The sequence below is a fragment of the Capsicum annuum genome, unplaced genomic scaffold, assembly GCF_002878395.1.
Source record: "Capsicum annuum cultivar UCD-10X-F1 unplaced genomic scaffold, UCD10Xv1.1 ctg5226, whole genome shotgun sequence".
Classification (NCBI taxonomy): Eukaryota; Viridiplantae; Streptophyta; class Magnoliopsida; order Solanales; family Solanaceae; genus Capsicum; species Capsicum annuum.
The window spans coordinates 100,561-126,290 of NW_025860270.1; the positions used below are offsets into that span (position 1 = coordinate 100,561).

The 25,730-nt window shown below is 34.9% G+C and overlaps 1 pseudogene; it reads right to left on the reverse strand.

Annotated features, from left to right (window-relative positions):
• Positions 1–11,942: 11,942 nt before the first annotated feature.
• Positions 11,943–12,749, reverse strand: LOC124892944 (annotated as a pseudogene).
• Between the last annotated feature and the right edge of the window lie 12,981 nt (positions 12,750–25,730).

Below are 25,730 nucleotides of genomic sequence, written 5' to 3' on the forward strand. Positions count from 1 at the left end.
AAAGGCTCAGGTGATACACTGTCTCACTAAAAAGGCTCTAACTCTTCACGTGGGTGTCAGATTTTAGAAAATTTCATATTGATGGAAAGCGTATTTCATTCCCCACATGATAAAAAGTGAATACCTTTAAAATAACACATGTACAAAAGTGGATTATATTTTAAAGAAATATTCTAACTTTCTTGGAAAACTTTTCATGATAGGAAAAGTACGGGGTATTACACCAAGTACTTTTGAGTTTTTCTTTTCTTTTGCATACAGATGGTAAGGCTGAGAGGACCATTTAGACCCTGATAAATATGTTAAGGTCATGTGCTATTTATTTCAAAGGTAGTTGGGATAAGCATTTTCCATTGATCGAGTTTGCCTATAACAATATTTACCATGATAGTATCGGGATGGCACAATCTGAGGCCTTGTATGGTTGAAGATTTAGATCACTCATAGGTTGGTTTGATGTTGGTGAAGCTGTCGTGATTAGGCTTGATGTAGTGTTTTAGGCTATGGAGAAAGTTAAGTTAATTAGAGAGAGGTTAAAGACAGCTTAAAGTCATCAAAAGTCATATGCTAATCTGAGGAAAAAAGATCTTTAGTTTGAACTGGGGGATGTGGTGTACTTAAAGATATTACCCATGAAAAGGGTGAAGATGTTTGGTAAAAAAGGAAAGCTTATTCCTCGTTATGTTGGCCTGTATAGAGTCTTGGGCTGTGCTTGTAAGGTGGCCGATGACATTGAGTTACCCACAGAGTTGTCAGTTGTTCATCCTGTTTTTCATGTCTCCATGTTTAAAAAGCATATTGGTGTTTCCGTTGTAGTAGATCCTTCAGAGAATGATAATATTCAAAACAATCTTTCATTCGATGAGATTTTTATTGAGATCCTAGATTTTCAAATTCATAGATTAAGGAACAAAGAGGTTTCCTAGTTTAAAGTTTTATGGCGGAACCAATAAGTTGAGGGCGCTACTTTGGAGGAAGAAGCAGACATGTGAGTCAAGTACCCACACCTCTTTTCTTCAAATTCAAATTAATTTGATGGTATTATTGTTTCTTAATTTAGCCCTTCTAATCTAAATTTTAGCTATGTATCTATTCTGTCACGAGTTCTTACAATTTCTGAGGCATTCAAGAGTTTAGAGTGACTCAACTATGTGTACTCCATTTTTCCTGTGTTCCTAGTCCAACCAGTGACATTCGAGGATGAATGTTTCCAAGGGGGAGATATTGTAAGACCCTAAAAAATTCTCTCATAGAATTAACCTTAGGGCATGTCAAGTGAGGTGTGATTCTGGCCATAAAAGATTAAGAAGAGACTTCCTAAGTGATTGGTATATAAACCATATATAATTTCCTTAAACTTGACTTTTTATCATGTAGGGAATTTAATTATCTTTCAAACGACACCAATTTCGTCCAAATCCAGCATTGGGGTAAGAAATTATGGCCGTTTTTCTGAGAGTTATTGGAACCGCCAGGTGGAAAGAACGATCTGACGGATCATCGAGTCTACAACGGACCATCGCTCAAAACATCACAACCAAGGCAAAAACTACCTTTCCTGGCCTAAGTGTGATGGTCAAGATGACAGATCGTCAAGGCTGCGATGGACCATCGCTGACACCATCGCTACTAAGGCAGTGTGGTCTCATCTTGGACATCGAGCAAAAGACGATCTAACAGACCGTTGGACCTTCGACGAACCTTCAATCAAACCATATCATCAAGGAAGTATGTCCTTTTTTTTGTAATCATGCAGCGGACGACCAGACGGACCATCAGACTTGTGACGTACGTCGCTCCGATCATCGCAGACCCCCGTTCAATATTTTTAGCTCATTTTTAAAAGAGATTTTTGGTATTTTCCACTCTTTTATCAACAATATATATATATTCCCAATGAACTTGATATCCTCGTTATATCCCAAAATATCCAAAGGATAGGGTTTCTCCCTCAAGAGCAAATCTAAAACCCTTCTTAAGAAATCCAAGAACTCACCATGGATTCTACAAATTGAGTTGAGATTTGAGTTCCCCATGTTCAAAGGTTGCAAGAACCTTTTCTCAAAAGTAACAAGAAGATTTTAGAGCAAGCTTGTTCATCCAATTTCATAATCTAAGGTATGTGGCATTTTGAACAAGGGTAATCCTTTCACCATTATTCCCAAAGGCTTATTTAAACTACAATTATTTGTAATTTATGAGATTTTACATGAAACTGAATTGGTGGTTTTCGCCCGTAGTATTTATCACCGAGTGGGTAAGTTACTATGGTTTTTTACCCCAAAACTATGTGACACCGTAGTTTGGGCCTAAGGCTGAGTTTATGATTATCATTTGGCCTAAGGCCGAGTTGATATTGGGATCGAGGCCGAGTTTGTTTAGTGATCACTTGACCTAGGTTATACTCCCTGGCAAAAGTATGACGTCTTTCCCCAATGTAAGGTCTCTTCCTTAGGAGGACAAAATGTTGGACTCCGTATAGCTCGCATGGTTTATGCCGGTTAAGAGAAACTCTCTAAAATAAAGTATTTTCCATTGAGATATAATATTTTTCCTTAAAACTAAAGCTTTGAGATAAGATATTTTCCTTTAAAACTAAAATACTTTGCCTTGATATGAATATTTTTCCCTAAAGCTTGAAATGAGATATTTTCCTTACATGGTTGAAATGCCTTCAAGTATGTTTCAAAGTTATATGATTTTGAAATCGAAGTATTTGAGTTCAAAAGAGTTATGAGTTCTTGAGTATTGAAAAAGTTATACTCTCCCTGAGACATATGCATGAGTTAAAACTATTGCTTAAAGTTTCCTTTAGCCTTCAGTAATGTGAATAAGAGAAGAGTACAAATTTCATAGCTGAAAGTATACTGACTCACGAGATTGTGTTACATGTTCCATTTTACATGATTCATGAGATTCACATTATATACTTATTAAAGCCATGTGAGTCATTACTTATTACATGGATGATTTGATTAAATAGTATTGATGTTTTATATAAATGCATGCACCCCCACATACTCAGTACATTCCCAAGTATTGATCCACATATACGTCTATGTGCTACATTGTCTTATAATGTTGGTTCAGGTGCTCAGTCCCAGTGTCATCAGTGACTTCCGAGTACCTTTTTCTACATCTCTATAGTTGTGAATCCTCATTTTTCAAGGACCTATCATTATATATTTAAGCATTTGAGAGACTATCTTATTACTTTCAGTTCATTTTGAGTTAGTTATGGACCTGTCCCAATGGCTCTCTAATTCATTGATTAGTAGAGGCTTTATTATACTAGTTATCATATTGTGGTTGTGTTAAGGTTTCCCGTATTTCTTGATCATTTGGACTGAGCATTTTCTCTGTATTTCCTTTCATATGATATTAGTATGCTAGTGTTTGAATTATTTTATCTTGAAATGAGTGTTATTAGTATAAACAGGCTCAAAGGGCGTAATGCCTCGAGACTCTAACCACTAGTGCAACCATGAATCAAGCTTATGAGAAGCAAATTATAGTACTTTTGTTGTTTTTTGATCAAGGGTGATATGTATTAAGGCCTCAAATATGTCCTAGTGATTAGGTGAATCAAAATATTTCTTACCGATTGAATTCTTTTGAAGGATATTTCCATATTCAACTTTAAATGAGTATATCTCTCATTATACTATGAATTATTGAGATCCTGAACTACCAACAGATAGATAATTGAATTATCTTTCGAACGGTACCAATTTCATCTAAATCTGGTATCGGAGCAAAGAGTTATGCCCATGTTACTCCAGCATGTCAGCCTGGAAATTTTGTGACGACATTTTGTGATGACTTGTCACAAGCCAGATGGCTTGTCGCAAAATGTCATCACCATAAGTAGAAAGTCACAAAATCCAACATTTTGTGATGACTTGTCCCAAGTTTGACGGCTTGTCACGAATGTCGTTAGCTATTTTTTTCAGCAATTAAGGGACATTTTTTCAAGGGTATTTTTATCTTTTCTCATCTTTTGGAGGCCAATATAAATATGAGAATCCCCATCCAAACCCTAATTTTTTCATTCTCTCTTCTAATTTTCTTAAGAATATATATTAGGTTTTCAATCAAGAAAATTTATTCTTTCAAAAAATCATCCATAAATCTTCAAGGTTTTGTCAAAAATCAAGTTCCTCATAGTGTGAGTTTCAAGAATCATTTATTACAAGTGCAGATAGAGTCTCGAGCACTAGAATTCTTCCAATTTCAAAGATTAAGGTATGTGGGGTTTTGATCAAGAGCAATTCTTTCGTTCTTGTGCCCAGAGATTTGATTTCTATCATGAATTTATATGATTTTGCAAGTGGGTTTATACCCAAATTTGTTCATCATGAGATTATGAGAATATAAATTGTTCAAGGTTTGCTATACATGATTATATTACTATTCCCAAGTTATGCCTTGATATTTAATATTGTGAATTTCATATTTCTATCATGAGTTGATATTTCAAGTGCTTTTAAGATATGTGTCAGTCTTTAAGCTTCCTTATGACAAATTTGATTATTGAGTATATTGATTCATGAGATTGAATTTTTACATGACTCTTGATATTTCTTCAAAGTTATTGATATTTCCATGATTTAATGAATTCATACATTTTGATATTGAGAAAGATTGATTTGATTTGAGTCGAGTTAGGAATCCACAAATTGATTATGATTTGATAAATGAGAAAGAGATTTGATTTGATCTTCATGATAGACCCTTGTGATGTTTGTGGTGGATTTCCATACGCGTTATAAGCTTGTGTCTAGGAGTAGTATTTATCATCAAACGGAAAATGTGGTATTTCCCTCGAAACTATGTGCCACCGTAGGACTTATATTGATAATTATGGACCAGAGGGAAAGTATGAGATTGTGATCACTACATTTAGGTTGTACTCCCTGGCAAGAGTACGACGCTTCCGCCAATATGGGGTTCTCTCCTTAGGAGGGAAAAATATTGGACTCCATGTAGTTGGCATAGTTTATGTCGGTTATAAAAACCTCCCATGTCCATAAGAGTTGAGTTAACGAGTCACTCCATGTCTTGAGTTGAAGAGTTGAGTTATTTATGATGATTTATGAGGTCTTTAACATATGATTTATATACTAAGAGATCATGAAAAGTATATTTCAATCTAACTCAAGCCAAGTGAGCCATCATTGTACATTTGCATATTTTTATAAAATTGATGATATTTATATTGTTGCATACACCCCCATATACTTAGTACATTCCAAAGTACAGACCCACATCTTTCTCTATGGGTTACATAATCTCGTAATGTAGGTTTAGGTACTCAGCCGCAGGTACGTTAGCAATATTGAGTGCCTCAACTGCGTTCCCTCAGTTGTGAGTCCTGGTGGTTCGAGGACCGTGTCTGTATTTTTGGTGATATCATTCAGTTGTGATGGCTTTTAGTATTGTTTGAGTCAGTTGGGGGTTTGTCCCAATGGCTCCTTGATTTTGATGTATATAGGCTTTGTCAGACTAGAGGGTTGGTATGTATAGACATTCAATATATTTTGGTTGTAAAGTCTAGTATTTCCAGTATTTCTTTTGAACCCGATGTGGTATATCTCTTTGTTGTGCGTGACTATTATTGAATTGAATTCCTTGAGGTAGTGTCTGGCTTCGAGGGTTATCTTGGGGTTACGTGTAGTAAGCACTGTGTGGCATCTCAGGATGAAATTTTGGGGCTTTACAAGCTTGGTATCAGAGTCTAAGGTTTAAGGAGTCCTAGGGAGTCTGACAAACTGCGTTACATAAAGTCTTGATCATCGGTGTGTAGCGCGTCACATCTATGAGCAAGAGGTTATGAAAAATTTTAGGAGAAGTCATTTCTTTCATTCTAAAGTTTATCGTGCCTACAACTGTCTTTTTATTTACGATTACCTCATGCTCTCTTATAATAGAAAATTCCTCCTTGTAGAGCTAATAGAAAGAATGAGAAACCTCAACCCATTGATCTCTTGAACGAGTATGTGTCTCATACAGAATTTCGAGCAGCTTTTCAGGCTCTAGCCCAGGCAATTACTGCCAATGCTCAAGCTAACACCCAGGCTACTATTCCACCTCCGTAAGAGAATAACTCTACTGTAGGTTAAGTTCGTGAATTTATACAGGTAAATTCGCCTGAGTTCAATGGGTCGAAGGTAGGTGAAAACCCATAAATGTACTTGGGTGAAGTGAGAAAGATAACCCAAATTATGCATATGACTGAGGAGTAGAGTGTTGAACTAGCTACTTATTGAATAAAAGATGTTGCATATGATTGGGTGGAGATATGGAGGATTAGTAGAGGGAAGGATGTTGCTCCCATGACTTGGTAGTTATTCCAGGATGTTTTCTTGGACAGATTCTTTCTTCTTGAGATAAGGAAAGCAAAGATAGAGGAATTCATGACTTTGAGACAAGGCTCCATAACTATTAAGGAGTATTGCCTTAGATTCAAGTAGTTATCCAAATATGCTCCTAGTATGATGGCTGACTCCAGGACCATCATGAGTAAGTTCGTGACCGGCATGTTGAGTTACGTTATGATAGAGTATAAATCTGCTATGCTTAATAGGGAGATGGACCTTTCTCGGTTGATGATATATGCCCAACAAACTAAAGCTGATAAGGTGAAAAATAGGGAGAGAGTAAGAGGAAATAAAAGATCTAGATCAGAGCAGCAGGGATTCAGTCAGTCCTGATTCTATGGAGGGAACTGCCCTTAATTTTAGGGATGTCCATTTATGCCCACTCCTTCATCAGTTAGTGCTCCCGCACCTAGAAGCAGGCAGGAGTAGGAGAACAAGCCTATCCCATCCAAGTCTCAAGAAAGTGTAGGTAACCGACCACGTCTTTCTTAATGTGCCAAGTATGGTAGAGATCATTTTGGTGAGTGTTTTGTTGATCAGAGGGATTGATTTGGTTTTCGAAAGTTGGGCCACTGACTTAGAGATTATCTGTATGCTAGATAGGGAATTCGAGATGCTCATCCCCAGAGTCAGGATACTAGTGCCCCTGCTTCCATAGTCTGCCCAGTTTCTACTCAGGGCGCCTCTTCTAGTGCTGCTGGTGGTTCGCACCAGAATCACTTCTATGCTATACCACCTCACCAAGAGCCGGAGGACTTTCTAGATGTTGTCACTGGTATGCTTCGTGTCTTTCATTTTGATGTGTATGTATTGATGGACCCTTGTTCGAGTTTCTCTTATGTGACACCTTTGGTTGCTATAAATTTTGTGATGGACCGTGAACGACTTCCTGAGCCTATTCTGGTTTCTACCCTAGTAGGAAAATCTATCATTTCTAAGTGAGTGTATAAGAAGTGTCCTGTCACTATCCTTCACCAGGTCATATGTGTTGATTTAATTGAGCTAGATATTGTTGATTTTGATATCATTCTGGGTATAGATTGGCTTTACTCATGCTATGCATCTATAAATTACCGTTCTCGAGTGGTCAAGTTTCAGTTTCCTAACAAGCCCACTTTATAGTGGTCCGAGAGTTCTATAACTCCGAAGATCCATCTCGTATCCTACCTCAAAGCTAGAAAGTTGATTTCCAAGGGTTGCATCTATCACATAGTTTGAGTTAAAGAGCTCAAGTTTGAGACTTTGACTATTCAGTCAATTACCATTGTTAACGAGTTTCCTGATGTTTTCCCAGAAGATCTCCTAGGGGTCCCACTTGATAGAGAAATAAAATTCAGGATTGATCTCCTTCCCAGCACTCAGCCTATTTTATTCCTCCGAACCGTGTGGCTCCCACAGAACTTAAAAAATTAAAGGAGCAACTCAAAGATTTCTTAGACAAACACTTTATAAGACCCAATGTTTGCTCATAGGGTGCAACTGTTCTATTCGGGCGTAAGAAAGATAGTACATTATGTATGTACATTGAATACCATCAACTGAACAAGGTAACTATAAAGAACAAGTACCCTATTCCTAGAATTGATGATTTATTTGATCAGCTACAGGGTGCAAGTTATTTCTCAAAGATTGACCTTAGATCCAGCTATCATTAGCTTAAAGTGAGAGAGTGTGATATTCCAAAGATAGCTATCCGAACCCGTTATGGTCACTTTGGATTTCTTGTCATGTCCTTTGGGTTAACCAATGCTCCAGTAGCCTTCATGGATCTCATGAATCAGGTGTTCAAGCAATATCTTGATTTTGTCATTGTATTCATAGACGATATTCTTGTGTATTCCCAAAGAGAGGATGATCATGCCGACCATCTTAGAATTGTCTTGCAAACTCCTAGAGATCATCAATTATTCTCTAAATTTAGCAAGTGTGAATTTTTGCTAAGGTCAGTTGCTTTTCTGGGTCATATTGTTATCACCGAAGGCATTAGAGTCTATCCCCAAAAGACAAAAGCAGTAAAGAATTGGCCTAAACCTACCTTCCCATCTGACATTAGGAGTTTCTTAGGTCTAGATGGTTACTATCGTTATTTTGTTAAGATATTCTCTTTCATTGCATCTCCCATGACCCGATTTACCAAAAAGAAAGTTAAATTCCTGCGAACAGATGCCTGTGAGAAGAGTTTTTAGGAGTTGAAGAATTGACTCACTTCAGCCCCAATGTTAGCTTTACCCGATGGTACTAATGGTTTTATGGTGTAATGTGAAGCTTCTAGAGTTGGTTTAGGTTATGTGTTGATGAATAGGGGTAAAGTTATAGCTTATGCCTCTAGACAGTTGAAGCCTCATGAGAAGAATTACCCAACCCATGATCTTGAATTAGAAACTATAGTTTTTTCTTTAAAAATCTTGAGACATCACTACCAGAAATTAAGTCTATGGCAACAAGTTTTTAAGCAACGGTTCATAAACCGTTGCTATACATAGTCTATTGCAACGGTTGCAACCATTGCTAAAAAGTTTGATTCTAATACCGCAATTTAATAACACAACCATTGCCACTAATTTTAACCGTTATAATAGGCATCCCTATAACAACAATTTATGAACAGTAGCTACAAAATAATCTATGGCAACACATATATTTATCAATTACAACGTTTATTAAATCCCTGTATTTCCCCCTCTTATTTTTATAAACCACCAAAAGGTAAAAAAATCTAAACCATTTTCCCTCTTTCTCCATTTTTCTCTCACTAAACCAAAAACAAATTAGAATACGCATTTTTGACCTCTAATTGTTGCACTGAAGATGAAATTTCCATTGTGAACTTGTCTGCTAAAAGGAATTTCTAAAGGGAACTTCAGCTTTTTCATCTTCTCTCAAGTCACAGTTGCTACAAAATAATCTATGAAAAATTTAGGTTGCTGGGGTAATTTCCCATTAAATTGCATTGCCAATTTTTGGTTTGGAGCTCCAATGAGGTGGCTTCGTCGTCTTTAGAAGTCGCCACTAGCGGCAAAGCTTTTGATATGAAATTAGAAATGTTTAGCTTCATATTTGTAGGGCTTTTGGGTGGGTTGTACTCATTGTTGGTCTATCTTGTATGCGTCTAATGCCACACGCATGGCAGTTTCTTGCAGGTCACAACCAATCACAAGACTTAGCTACTATTTCGAAGAAGTAGAGCCAGTTTTTCAGTGTGCTAATGCTCACCTGGGGTATTACATCTTCATCTTTGTATTTTTTCCTATTATTAAATATTTAGCGAATTAGAATAGACAATTATAGCTGATATTGATATTATATTAATGTTGAAGTTTTCTTGTTTTCTAGGTGTAATAGCTGATATTGACATCTAGTATAAGAAGCATCGATGAATGGGTAGTGCTCTAATTGATTTTGACGTATGTTTTACAATCTGTTTCCTTTGAGTAGCTCACAGTGAATTTATGGCAGTAATACTGGGTACTTTGAGTACACGGGATTCCTTTAGAGCATCATCATTATGCTCGTTAACATTAGTCCAATGCTATTTGGCCAGGGAATACAACGAACAATCCGACTTAGGATGTACAATAGTTGTATAAAATTTATGGTTGCACCAGGTTATGAATCTTTTGGTGAGCCAGCTTAACTGGAAGGTGAAACCATTAGTGAAGTTAAATCAAATTTCATCCAGCACAAGTGATATCGTGGTCCTGCTTTGCATAGAAAACACACTAGCCTATCTATATAATCCTAGCTAATACATTCTTACTGTAATTTCATAGAAGCACTAAGCTGCAAGTATTTTAACTTCTAATACGTGCATTATAACTTAGTACTTTTGCAGTTTTCAGATGGTTACTTGGACTTAGTGGTGATAAAAGGGGTGGCCAAAGTTAACATTGCTATGGTCGATAACCGAGTTAAACAAAGGTAGCCATGTAAAATTACCGCACGTTTTGTACTTCAAGGTAAATCACCATACTTCTTGCATTTCTTCCATGACCATTATATTAATGGAAGTTAGGTAAAGCTTTACCTTTTATCCCACCAGGGGCCTTTAGCCACCAATAAATGCTTGACCCTATTAACATCATCGCAAGGGTCGGGGAGCTATCCAAATAGCAGAAAAGGGAACAACAAGGTGTTTTTAATGGGTCTATCAGCTTTCCAAAGGTTCCAGCTCTCAGCAATACCTTTGATATTCTATGGCATCACCCATTTGAACTGCTGCTAGGCTGTTTGATAATGCGATCTATGTGATATATAGTTGTTTCTTTCACTTTTAACTATCATAAAAGTTTATCCAGTATGTAGAGGTGGCTTTATTATTTTAATTTAGTAGCCTTGATTATGTCTGTGCTAAGAATTTCTTTGTGATAATGAGTGCAGACAAATTAAAAATTCAAGACTTTAAGAAAAATATATATATTTGGATTGAGTGTAATTGTTTCTTAGCATTGGTGCACTCTTACTTGTTGTAGGTGGATCCTTGACCACCTAGTATAATCATTTGGGTGGCATTGTACTACATATTCGTTTGATTTAGGTTAGAATGATTTGTCCTACTTTTGGATTTCATTTTTTTCTGGTTCTCTTGCTTCTAGATCTTTTGTGTGGCAGTTCCATAATGAGTAGTTACCGTGCAGGAAAATTAAATATGTACATTACATGCGAGTTTTAGTTAAGATGTTCGCTAATATGATCAGTATGATATGAATTTGTTTTTTGCTCATAAGCATCTCAATTGGTATTCCTATCATCTATCTTTGTCTACGGATGAAGTAATGTGATATTACATTGACTAGCATTAATGCTAGTAGATATATATCTTTTCTCATAGTTGGTAAAACTTTTTTTTTTCAAAATCCCTATGGCTCTTACTTGTATCACTCCACAATTAGGCTTCTAATTAAATAAAGGAAAAATATGATAATGGATATAATTATGAGGTGTAAATGTCCCTTATCTTTGGGAGGAAGCATACTATTTTCTGATTCTTCATTTCTCATTTATTCCTTATCTTATCTTAGATTGCTTTATTTTGAGCTGAGGATCTTTCAAAAACAGCCACTCTATCTCATATTTGAGGTAGTGGTATGGATTGCGTACACTTACCCTCCCCAGGCCCCACTTGGTGAGAATATACTTGGTATGTTGTTGTTGTTGAAAGGCATACTTTCTTTCCATTTCTATTGTCTTTTCTCACTTCAGTTTTTCTGATCTGAACATATTTGATAATGTTTGTTGCTTGTCTTTGAAATAGCCATTCAGTCACAGTGGGATGTACAAGACTGTCAGAACATCTCAAAAAGTTTATATTCATCCATAATTTGTGTTGTTGAGGTACTTACACATTACATTTGTGTTGAAATTTGAGAGTATTAGTAATCTTGTTAACATTGTATCATTGAATCTAAAGTTTAGTGAAGCCGTATGGGGCTCTTTCGATTCACTAGGATTGTTGCCTTGTTATTCATCTCATTTTCTTATTCAAAACACAAACTCAAAGTCTAGTGAAGCCATGTGAGGACTATTTTGATTCACTAGCAAATTGTTGTTCATCTTGTTGTTCTACTACTGCTCGTTCATGGATTCACCAATATTATTCTTATTATTTAGGCTATTCTTTATTTTTTTCGATCCCTTACCCTTGCTGTAGCTTGATTCCTCGATTCCTTTGCAACAACTAGATGAAATATTTTCCTATGAATCGACTTGACCTTCTTCTTTTATTACTTGTGAACAACATTATTAGTATTATTAGTTGTTGATTCATTAATTACACCGGATATAACTTCACACAACTCTGAAGAAGATGGTGCACTAATTGATATAGTGTCATTGCAGTTTTCTTTGTTTATTTTTTGAACGAGCTCATTAATTGCTGATTTTGACTTTGTTAGTAGCCACTTCACTGTTTTATTGGCCTTATCGAACCTAAGCAAGTCTTGAAAATTGAAAAATTTGCTAGCTATTTCGAGCGAGTCTCATTCTTTGGTCTCTAGGGCTGTGAGCCGTGTTAACCTTGTTGTGTCTATCTTTCTTTGAAGCACCCGCACCAGCACCAGCAGAGCACTTGTTGTTTTTCCTACGCATAGTACTAGTAGTGGTACTGCTCATCTCATCCTTCTTGTTCTTGCTGCTTTTTAGTACTAATTCTTCATGATCTTTTTCTTTCTATTTTTCGAATTTGTTGGAATCTTTTTCTACCATAATATTGTTATGGATATTATACTGATCATGAGGGGGTTGGTAGAAATGAAGGTCATGGAAATACTGGACAAATTCTGGTTCATATTGAATTTAAGGAGATGGAATATCTACGTTAAAGTAAGAAGAGGAACTGGTAATATTGAGGCTGTAATTGCCAGAAGGTTGCATCTTAAAAAAGCTTGATAAGAAGGTGGCTATATAGGTGGACTGGATCTTGAGAAGGACAAGTAAGCTTTTCTTCTTTCTTGTATGTCAATTTTAATAAGCTAGCTAGCTGCATCAACAAAGGGAAAACAAAGTTGGATTAATTGAGTCTCTTTTATTTAAGTGAGATTTGTCATGTATAATTATCTTGTATATATATTAATTTTTAATTATAACAGAGACAGAGTGAAAGTGGGCAAAGAAATGTAATGTTTTCTTTAAAATACGTTGATGATAGCATAACTTTATGGTTGAGAAGGACAGGTGAACGTGTGGGTTTACATGTATGTTGCTTGTTATGTTCTCAATTATACATGATAGTAATAATAGCTATGCTATAGGTAGTGGCTAACTTTTTGAGTTCGTGCGAGTGTAAGAATTATTAATGTATATAAGTTAGCAAGGTGGAATATGTAATTAAGACACCCATGGTGGCGTATATATGTTGTTGTTGACAAAGAAAAAGAGAGAGTGAGATAAAGAAGTCATGTTATTGTACCTGCAGAGAGACAAAGAGAGTTGTAATTGTACCTCCATCTTTTCAAAAATTCCCCCTATTATAGCTAGCTAAAGCTAAAGAAGTTTTTAAATATGAAAGGCAATTGGGAAAAAAGAATAGAGGGGACATGTAGTCCTTGTTGTATAGTTACATACAACTGATTTTATGTGAAGTGAAGGGATATGTAGAGCTACTAAAGACTTCTCAAATTTTTACATGGACAGTGTAAATATATATATATATATATATATATATATATATATATATATATATATGTACACATAAAAGGTCGTTTAAAAGGTAGTTACCAGTGGATGGTAACGTTGTAACGAGCTCGATTAACGACAGTAATAGCCAGTGTATCTCCGTTTCAAACTGTCAAGGTTGGTCCTGGAAATTGCCCATTGATTGTGATTATATTCTTGGTTTTGCAACGCCTTGTTACACTTTTTTCTTGAACCTGTTTTTTAAAAAATATATATTCTATGATAATTTTGGAATTTTTTCAAAATTATAAGATAACATTGTGAGTGGATACTTACAATAATTCATAGTTGTGAAATTCTGCATTAGCAAAAGTAGACAGTAGTGAAATGCATGGATTTGTAGGAAAGTTTTAGGCAACTTAGTCTAACTATATGGTGGATTTGGTGTAACTACTTGCAATTTTATTTTGATAAAGTTTTCTAAAGTGGTTTTATTGCTTATTGTTTGTCTTTTTGAGGCAGTTGCATTTGAAAAAGATCATATTCCCTGTGACAACAATGTGAAACAATTTTACATTGAGGAGAACATTGACAAAGATTAATGGCACAATTTTTTTGTAGGTGGAGAAAATGAAGAAGCAAAGAAGGAGAACATTAAAAAACGTTAAAAAGATTTTAGATGGTTTTTGTAACTTGTTCTAGGACATTTTTGAAATTGACAGCACATTGAAACTTATGTCGATAGTTTATGGATATTAACTACTATGGCAAGCTTATATTTTGGATATATAGTTTTAATGATGAACATTGATAACGTACTGTTTTGTAATTCTATATCTTTTCATGTATTTTAGTTTATTGTCATTTATTATTAGTTTGTCATTGCAGGGCTACATATTTTTTAGCACATTAAATTATTGCAATTGCAACTTAGAACCGTTGAATTAAACTACTTAGGCTATAGAAACAGCCTGTAAATGTTGTGATAGCTTATTTAAAGTCACTAATTAATGTAGAATTAACCCTAAAATTGTTCCAATAGTATGATTAACTGTTGAAATTGATAAAAATAACCATTACATAAGACCCTATGGCAACAACTTTTAAACCATTGTTATAGAGTTTATGTTACAAAAAAAACGGTAACATTAATGACAAAGCTGTGGCAATAATGTCAACTGAGTTGTATAATATATTTATTTAACTATTGTAATAGATATAATAACCATTGTATAAAACTCATTGGAAATAATTTATTTTGTTCCAATTAATGTCAAATAAGTGTTGTGATAGTGATGGTAAAAACTATTGCTACAGCCATATATATCAACGGTTTATAGAATTGTTACAAAAACCATAGCAGTAGACCTATCGCCACACGACCTGATGAAACATTTTGTTAACTATCGCAATAATTCTACAGAAATAGTTTACTCATCTACTGCAATGGTTTTGCCTGTGTTGCCATAGACCAAATTTTAGGTAGAGCATTATTTTTATGGTGTTCATGTTGATATATTTACTGATCACAAAAACCTACAACATGTGTTTACAAAAAGGAAGTTGAATGTTAGGCAAACAAGATGGTTAGAGTTGCTAAAAGACTATGATATGAGTGCGTTATATCACCCGGGCAAGGCCAATATTGTGGAAGAGCTCTTAGCAGGTTGTCTATGGGTAGTGTAGCTCATGCAGAGAATGATAAGAAAGAATTGGCTCCTAATGTGCATCATTTGGCTAGGTTGGGTGTTAGATTACTTGATTCCGCTAAAGGAAGTATGTTAGTTCAGAGTAGTTCTGAGCCCTCTTTGGTCTCGGAGGTAAAAGAGAAGCAAGACAGAGATCCTAGTTTGGTCATACTGAAGAAGTCAATTAAGGACCCAAAGGTAGAGGTTTTCTCCCAAGGGGGAGATGGTGTGTTGAGATTGAAGGTTAGATTGTGCGTTTCCGATATTGATTATCTAAGGCATGGAATTATGGCTGAAGCGCATTTCACGCGATATTCTATTCATCGCGGTTCTACCAAGATATACCACGATTTGCGGGAAATCTATTGGTGGAACGGTATGAAGAAAGACATAGAAGGATTTGTGGCAAAGTGTTCTACTTGTCAACAGGTTAAGGTGGAGCACAAAAGCCCGGTGGTGTAATGCAAGAGTTTAGTATTCCTACTTGGAAGTGGGAAGAAGTGAATATGGATTGAGTAATTGGTTTGCCTCCTTCTAATCGTCATCATGATTTGATTTGGGTTGTGGTAGACCGGTTGACTAAATCAGCTCATTTTTTGCCAGTGCATTCGTCTTATACAGCTAAGGATTATGCTAGATTATATATTTGAGAATTCATTAGACTTCATAGAGTTCCTTTGGACATTATCTATGATAGGGGTGCTCAATTTACTTCCCAGTTTTGGAGGGCTTTTCTGAAGGGTCTGGATACCCAAGTTTGTCTAAGTTCTGATTTTCATCCGAAAATAGATGGTCAGGATAAGCGGACCATTTAGACTTTAGAAGATATGTTGAGGGCATGTGCACTTGATTTTAAAGATAGTTGGCATGAGCACTTACCATTGATTGAATTTGTGTATAACAATAGTTTCCATGCTTGTATTCAGATGGCTTCGTTTGATGCTTTGTATGGGAGAAGATGTAGATCGCCTATAGATTGGTTTGAAGTAGGATAAGTAGCTTTGATTGGGCCTGATGCTGTGTTCAAGGCTATGGAAAAAGTTAAGTTGATTTGAGAAAGATTGAAGACCGCTCAAAGTCGTCAGAAGTCGTACGCAAATGTAAGATGAAAAGATCTTGAGTTTAATATTAATAATTTGGTATACTTGAAGGTTTCACCCATGAAAGGGGTGAATAGATTTGGGAAGAAGGGAAAGTTATTCCCCGTTATGTTAGTCCGTACAGGATTATGAGTCATGTTTGGAAAGTAGCATATTAGGTGTAGTTACCCGCGGAGTTGTCTAGAGTTCATCCGGTATTTCATGTTTCCATGCTTAAGAAGTGTATTGATGATTCTGTCGTGGTTAATTCTTCTGAAAACTTTGATATTAAGGATAGCCTTTCATTTGAGGAGATTCCAGTTAAGATTTTGGATTTTCAAATCCATAGGCTAAGGAACAAAGAAGTTCCTTTGGTTAAAGTGCTTTGGCAAAATCAATATATTAAGAGTGCTACTTGAGAAGCCAAAGATGATATGCGAGCCAAGTACCCTCACTTATTTTTTGTGAGTTCGGAGCAACCAGAAGGTACCATTCTTTATTAATTTTGCCCCCTTCTTATTAAAGATTTAGTTATGTGTCTACTTCCATCACGAATTAGTGCATTTTGTATCAGAAGGTATAGAGTGAATAAAGATATTTGAGTGAGTCGTTCTAGCTATATACCCTTATTTTCTTTTGTTCATGGCCTATTTGACAACATTCGACGATGAATGTTTCCAAGGGGGAGATATTGTAATACCTCGACACTCTAACCGATAGTGCGACCATCACTCAAGCTAATGAAAAGTAAATTATAGTTCTTTGGTTGTTTACTGATCAAGGGTGATATGTATTATAGCCTCAAACATGTCCTAGCGATTAGGTGAATCAAAACATTCCTTACCGGTTGAATTCTTGGGAAGGATAACTCCATATTCAACTTCAAATTATCATATTTCTCGTTATAATATGAATTATTGAGGTCATGACCTACAAACAGATACATAATTGAATTAGCTTTCCAACGGTACAAATTTAACCAAAATCCGGTATTGGAGCACAGAGTTATACCTATTTTACTCCAGCATGTCAGCCTGGAAATTTCGTGATGATATTTTGTGACGACTTGTCACAAGCCTGATGGCTTGTCACAAAATGTCATCAACATAAGTAGAAAGTCACAAAATCCAACATTTTGTAATGATTTGTCACGAATGTCGTCAGCTATTTTTTTCAGTAATTAAGGGACATTTTTGCAAGGGTATTTTGGTCTCTTTACATCTTTGGAGGCCCATATAAATATGAGAATCCCCATCCAAACCCTAGTTTCTTTATTCTCTCTTTTAATTTTCTTAAGAATATATATTAGGGTTTCAATCAAGAAAATTTAATTTTTTAGAATTCATCCATAAATCTTCAAGATTTCTTCAAGAATCAAGTTCCTCATAGTGTAGGCTTCAAGAATCAGTTATTACATGTGTGGATAGAGTCTCAAACACTAGAATTCATTCAATTTCGAAGATTAAGGTATGTGGAGTTTTGAACAAGAGCAATTCTTTCATTCTTATGCCCAAAGCTTTGATTTCTATCATGGATTTATATGATTTTGCAAGTGGATTTATACCCAAATTTGTTCATCATGAGATTATGAGAATATAAATTGTTCAAGCTTTGTTTTACATGATTATTTTACTATTCTCAAGTTATGACTTGATATTTAATATTGTAAATTTCATATTTCTATCATGAGTTGATATTTTTAGTGCTTTCAAGATATGTGTCAAGCTTTAAGCCTCCTTATAACAAATTGGATTATTGCGTATATTGATTCACGAGATTGAGTTGTTACAATGAGTCTTGATATTTCTTTAAAGTTATTGATGTTGCCATGATTTAATGAATTGATATATTTTAATATTGAGAAAGATTGATTTGATTTGAGTCGAGTTAGTAATACACAAATTGATTATGATTTGATAAATGAGAAAGATATTTGATTTGATCTTCATGATAGACCCTTGTGAAGTTTGTAGTGGATTTCCTAACACGTTCTGAGCTTGTGTCTGGGAGTAGTATTTAGCACCGAGCGGTAAATATGGTATTTTCCCAAAAACTACGTGCCACCGTAAGATTCATATTGATAATTGTGGGCCAGAGGCCGAGTATGAGATTGTGATCACTAAATTTAGGTTGTACTCCCTGGAAAGAGTACGACGCTCCTGCCAATGTGGGGTTCTCTCCTTAGGAGGGAAAAATGTTGGAGTCCATATAGCTCACATAGTTTATGTTAGTTATAAGAACCTTCCATGTCCATAAGAGTTAAGTTTCCTGAATTACCGAGTTACTCCATGTCTTGAGTTAAAGAGTTGAGTTATTTATGATTATTTATTAGGTTTTTATCATATGATTTATTTACTATGAGATCATGAAAAGTATGTTTCAATCTAACTCAAGCCAGGTGAGCCATCATTGTACATATGCATATTTTTATGAAATTGACAATGATATTTGCATTGTTGCATGCACCCTCACATACTCAGTACATTTCAAAGTGCTAGCCCATATATTTTTCTATAGGCTACATTTTTTCGTAATGTAGGTTCAGGTACTCAGCTTAGCCACGTTAGTGATATTTGAGTGCCTCAACTACGTTCCCTCAGTTGTGAGTCCTCATGGTTTGAGGATCGTGTCTATATTTTTGGTGATATCATTTTGTTGTTATGGATTTCAGTACTGTTTGAGTTAGTTGGCGGTTTGTCCCAATGGCTACTTAATTTTGATGTATAGAGGCTTTGTCAGACTAGAGGGTTGGTATGTATAGACATTCAATATATTTTAGTTGTACAGTCTAGTATTATCCAGCATTTCTCTTGAACCCGATGTGGTATATCTCTTTATTATGCATGACTATTGTTGAATTGAATTCCTTGAGGTAGTGTCTGGCTTTGAGGGTTAGCTTGGGGCTATGCGTATCCCTAAGCACCGTGTGTCATCTCAGGTTGAAATTTTAGGGTGTTACAAAGGGTTAGCTTTGGGCTACATGTAGGTTTAAGCACCGTGTGAGGTCCTGGGAGGCAATTTTGAGTCGTTACAATATTCTTATGAAGTGATAGATTGTGTTAGTTGAAATTGTTGGTTTTCTTGTTAATTTCTTCTTTTCTATTCTTTCTAGCCAACAACCAATGTATGATCGATAACAGGTGTTAAGGAAATCCCCGAATTCCATTTGATTCTTAACTTGACAAAACACTATGATAGAATCAAAAGATGGTAAGAGAAAAAATTCATGATCAAGAAGCCTTGATCGAAGGGGTTAAAGGTGATCTAGCGACATTGAATTAGTTAATTAAGAATGATGTTCCAAAAATTGATGAGCAATTTAATGCTCACCTAATATCCAAAGAAAATGCTTGGTAAGTAGTTGCTCAATGAGTAGCTAGGGAAGAAAGGGATAGCAGCAAGAAGAAGATTATCTAGCCATATTTAAAAAGACTTCATGAGGAGAAATAGAGGAATACAACCAATACAGTAATATAAGATATAAATGAAGACTTGTAGTAGGTTGATCCAATTGAAACATGTTCAATCATTTTTCTCGAATCACCCTAAGGTACCTTGTTTTATATTGTAAGTGCACTGATCTAGATGCTTAATTTCAAGTGATGTTTACTGGCCTACCTAGTAATGTTGTAAACAAGCATACATGAATTTTTTATAAGATTTGCACTTCATATAATCTACCTGTGTTGAGTAAGGAAGCTATAAGACTAATGTTGTTCCTATTCTCTCTATCAAGGGAGGTGACCTTGTTGTTATGTTAGGTGCCTCATGGACCTATCACCACCTTGAATGATTTGAGAAAATTGTTCATGGACTTATTTTTCCCACCCTCTAGAATGCTGTAATTAAAGGAAGAAATCAGTTATTTCTGATAGTTATATTTAGATAAACTATATGAGACATGGTTTAGGTTCAAGAAAAAGCTGCAGAATGTTCCAAATTAGAAAATAATAGGGTAGAAACTTTCTTGAGATATTCAGCATGGCATTGAATGATAATACAAAGGATATAGCAGATACTATCATTGATGAAGCCTTCATGAGTCTTCATTAAGAACGTGCTCCTAAGATCTTAGACCAAATAACTAAAACCAATAGTGGATGGAATAATCGTTAGGTAGATAGTTCAACTTCTACTTATGAAATTGGTGCCTCCAAAGAGAAGAGAGCATTAGGTGAGGTAGTAGCTCAAGAGGTAGAATAATTGAAGAATATGATTATCTTGCTTACAAGGTAATTAGTAATAGTTGCAGTAGAAAATGTGTATAAAGAGAGTTCACAAGGTAGGCTTAGAAACCTGATGAGTCTAATTTTGTGGAAGAAGATAAATATCTGGATAGATTGATGGTAAGTTTCCAATCAAGGGACAATGGTATAATCAATACAATTAGATCTTGAGGTAAAGGAATCAAGGCCATTATTATTATGTAGATAGGTACAAGAATAGAAGTAGAAATTGTGAAGCCTACTTAAAGATGAAAGATGACTACAAATATAAAGTTGGACTTTCTATTCCACTAGGGATTTAGGATGTTGACTCTGGGAGTGCTAGAATGGAATTGTTGATTGCAATGAATGTAAAGGATTTTGAAAGGCAAGAAAGTTGTCATAAGGAAATTAGGACATACATTTTTGGGTTAAGCCAGAAGATAGAGTTGCATGGAAAAATATTAAGCAACATAAGCAGCTATTTAGGTAGATGTCTACCATATTGAATCAATGTCAACCAGAAACTGTCCCTAGAAACATTATTTAGAATTTGAAGAATAAAAGTCATTGATTGGATATTACTACTCGTAGTAGTAAGATCAATATTGATCCACCTATGGTTATGGTTAATGATATAAGGAATGACCATATAGACATTAATGATGCAGACGACCATGAAAAAAGTATGTGATAAACAATTAGGCAATTCTAAAGACTGTAGTTGTACAAAAGGAGCTGACAGTAACAAATAAATAGTTAAGGAGGTCACACAAGTATTGAATCCCATTACCAACCTCTACTACCTTTTCCCTAATGATTGAAAAAAAGACAATGAAGGGAAGTGTCAAAAATTTTATCTAGGTAGAAAGAGTTGTCTGTCATCATCCCTCTTGTGGAAACTTAAGATTAGATGCTTGGTTCTTAAATGCCTGGTTATTAAAATTTTAATAAAATATTCATTGACTATGAAGATCACGGTGTGTTTTGAGCCTACTGATAATTTACACCACCATAGCATCATTGTTTCTCAATCTTTTGTTGAAAAGTAAAAATATCTCAATGCATTCACTATTTCTTTTATTATTGGGTCTTCTAACTTTGCAAGAGACCTATACAGTCTGAGTCTAGCATTAACTTTATAACAGGAGTCGTCTACAAACAAGTGGGTTTAGCATTAACCAAACCAACTTCTGTGATGCTTTTTATTGCATATCATATTGTGAAAAAGCCAATTGATATCCTGTGTGATGTGTTTGTAAAGGGAACTTCATATGTATTTCCAATTGATTTTATAATTCTAGATTATGAGTTTGACATTGATGTCCATATCATATTCAAAAGGCCATTCCAATCCATGGGTACGACATAGGTTTACATAACTGGATAAATGAAGATTAGGTTTAATGATGAGTAGTTTACCTTTAATGTATGATAATCGATAAAGTAACCACAGGATATGCATGTGATTTTAGTGATAGCTATTATAGACTAAGATGCATTTGGTATACGCATTTAGGAGAGGCTTAGTAAGAAGACTCTTACAGTTGTGATAATAAATTTTATAGTTTTGGTATTGATGGGTATGATGCGAGGGTTAATCAACTTATCGGTAGAGGTTCATACTTCTATGAGCCAAATAAGTTGGTCCTTGACCTAAAAAGTAGAGTAACTCCACCTGCTAAACCATCCATTTAGGAGCCTTCAGTATTTTAATTGAATGCTCTTTACTTTCATTTATGTTATGCATTCTTGGGGGCCAATAATACCATGTCAGTTATTATTGTAGCAAATTTATTAGAGTGGCAATTTGAGCCTTGGTATCAATTTTGTAGTTATTTATGAGAGCTATTGGTTGGACCATTACTGATATAGTCAGAATTCCACTCAGAATTTACACTCACAAAATTAACTTGATAAAAAATATATATTTAAAATTTAGAATTAATGTAGATTAAATCCACTTATGCAAGAGGTTATGAAGAAAGTAATTATCAAGCGATTAGATGCAAATATGGTTTAAATCATTGCCAAAAGTAAAAAGGTAAGCCCGGTGTAGTGTATGCCAAAAAAGGGTGGAATCACTATGGTTCTAATGATAAGAATGAGTTAGTTCCTATGACACCAGTCACAGAATGGTGAGTGTACATGGACTATAGGAAGATGAATACATGGACCTAAAAGGACCACATTCATATGTTGTTCATGGATCATATGTTAGTGCATCTTGCAGGTAGAGGATGATATCATTTTCTTGATGGTTATTAGGGTATAATGAGATTTCTATTACTCCCTATATCCAAGAGATAACCACTTTAACTTGTCCATATGGGACATTTACATTTAAACGGATACCCTTAGGTCTTTTTAATGCTCATGTATCTTTTTAAAATGGTATGATATTCATTTTATCCGATATAGTGGAGGAACTATTATGGTTTTCATGGATGATTTTTTAATTGTGATTGATTTTTTTGATGATTTCCTATCTCATTTTTCAATTCCTTACAAAGATATGAAGTGTGAAAATTAGTTCTACCTTGGAAAAAGTGTAACTTGATAGGCAAAGAAGGAACAGTACTTGGGCACAAAATTTTTGAAAAGAGGATAGAGGTTGACATGGTAAGATTAAGGTTATTGCAAAGTTTCCTCCATCAATTGATGCACTCCCCAGTGATATGGGATATCGTGTTGATTTCCTTACATTATATTCTTTTTGGTGTAATTCCCGATTGTATTGGATGCTATGGTGAGTTCTTTTACCTAATTCTCTAGTGAATGTATGTTCTTCGAATGTGGTACTTATGCGGTTGTGATTGTATTAATGTCACGATATACTTTCAGATCGATTGCTTATTTTATATGACAGTTTTGGTATGTATTGATATGAGATGTTGTATTATTGTTCTAGTTGATTAGTTATTTTTTTTAGTGATGATGAAGATTATTCTAGTTTGATTTTTTACCTTGACATAGAGATAGTGTCTTGCATTAACTCATCTTTATATAATAATTTAGCTCAGTCGGCCGATGATTCCTACTGAGTTCCCATTGTTTTCGTACTCATACTATACTCCTGTACCTTTTTAGTGTACAACCAAGTACCAATTGTCGCTCCTGAGTTGAGATCATGTTGTGTTGATCTTACAAAGACAAGGTGAAAGAATCGCCCGTTTTCCTCCTATTTTTATTCATTCATTTTCATTCAAGATGAATGTAGAGGCTATATAGACTTTTTGTTGTATTTCCTATTATCCTACTTAGATGTTTTTTTATTGATAGTACACGGTCATCAGATTGTTATCAATAGTTTATTTTCTATAGTGGAACATTATTGTTTTTTATTGTGTTCATTTATTGTGATTCTTCTCAGAGGTGGGTCTTGATAAATTATTATCAGAGTCTAGATTTCAATGATGTTTTTTGTACAAGAGCAACTGTCTAATAGAGTCTTGAGGAATGGAATGTTGACGTCCGTTTCCTATCTTTAAGAGGCTATGGGACTTTCTTAGGAGCCTTCTCTTTTTTAACTAGTATCGTGCTAAGAGTCAGAGTTGGTTTGTACGATATTTTCTTGGCTTTACTCTTTCGCTGATTCCTAGGAGTATCCCGAGATTGAGCCAATGGATCCCACTCCTATATGAGGAAAGCCTCTATAACACCCAGAAATCTAATTTCCAGGACACCGCATGGTGCTTCGAACTACAAGTAGTCCTAAGCTAACCCTGGCTGCTTTTCTACTACATTTGAATCTCAACAAAGCGGAAATATGAATATGAAACATAATAAATGTTGAAATCTTATCTAAAACATACTAATCTCACAAGTCTCAGGAGAACAATACAGAAAAATCTGAATACTGAATCAAAAGTCTAAAACTAATTCTAGCAGTCCGATAAACCTCTACTGACTGAATCTATAGAGTCACTAAGACAGGCCCCATCTGACTCAAAATGTTTGAAATAAATAATAAAGCGTCTACTAATAAATGAAAATATGAATAACTAAGTTCCCGAACTATGAGGAGTTACCAACTGCACAGATGTAGATGAGATGCTCGAAAATCACTCACGCTGCTGAGACTGAGCACCTTAATGTACATTATGTGACAATGTAGCACATACATGTATATGTGGATCAGTACTTTGATGATGTACTGAGTATATGAGGGTGAATGCAATAAGTAAACAATGTCGTCACAATTAATAAAACCATGAATGCTAAATGTAAATGAATCTTAGAGGCTTGAGAAATCTGAAAATTGAAGATCATAATTCATGAACAATAAAGCATATAGTATAGATATTGGGAGCCATTACATTCAGTTCTAAAATCTATTCTTTTTTTAAAACTACTACATTATGTTTTCAACTATAAGGGGAACAATTCATCTCAAAACTTTAAGAATCTTAAAACCATAGTTTCCAAAACACATGCTTTTATCTTAAGTCTTTAAGCCAATAGACTAATTCAAGAGTAGGGGACATATTTTTGGGAGGTTCTTCTAACCGCCATACATCATATAAGCTTCCATAGAGTCCCACGTCTTTGCCCTGTTGGGTAGGGTTATTCTACCCTTTCCACCGGAATAGAACTTCATATCTTATGTGATCACAATCTTAGTCATCCATGTAGAAGTGGGGATAATTTTAATCCTACGATGGCACATAATTCTAGGGTATAAAACCATAGTAACATACCCATCTAGGTGCTAAATACTACTCCCATTCTTATGCTCAAAATCTTAAGAAAATCCACTTCAAATTAGCACAAGGGTTTACAAGAAAATAAATTATGCTTTTCTTTCTTTAAATCTCAAGTCACATGAACAAAGTGAATTCTTTATCTTAGCTTAGGACCAAAAGTTCAAATCTCTATCAAAAATCTGAAAATAGTCTTTTCTTAGGATACTCATAGCATAAACAATCTTGAAATAACAATCTTTAACTATCGCTTAAAGATTCATGCATCAAACTCATGTTAAAACACCATAATGCTCATGCTTGCTAATGTAAATTTTGATAAATCAACTCAAAATCTGTAAATTTCAGCAATATGCATGAAAATATGAACATAACCATGGAATTTAACTACTAAATCATTGGGAATCTCATAAGATTGTGAATAACAATAATGGGTACAAACCCTAACTTGAATTTCATGGAAAATTATATAAATTTCAGTAAAATTTGAATTTCTAATAAGTTTTGGGCATAAGAATGAAAGGATTATCCCTATTCATACCCCACATACCTTAATTGGTGATCA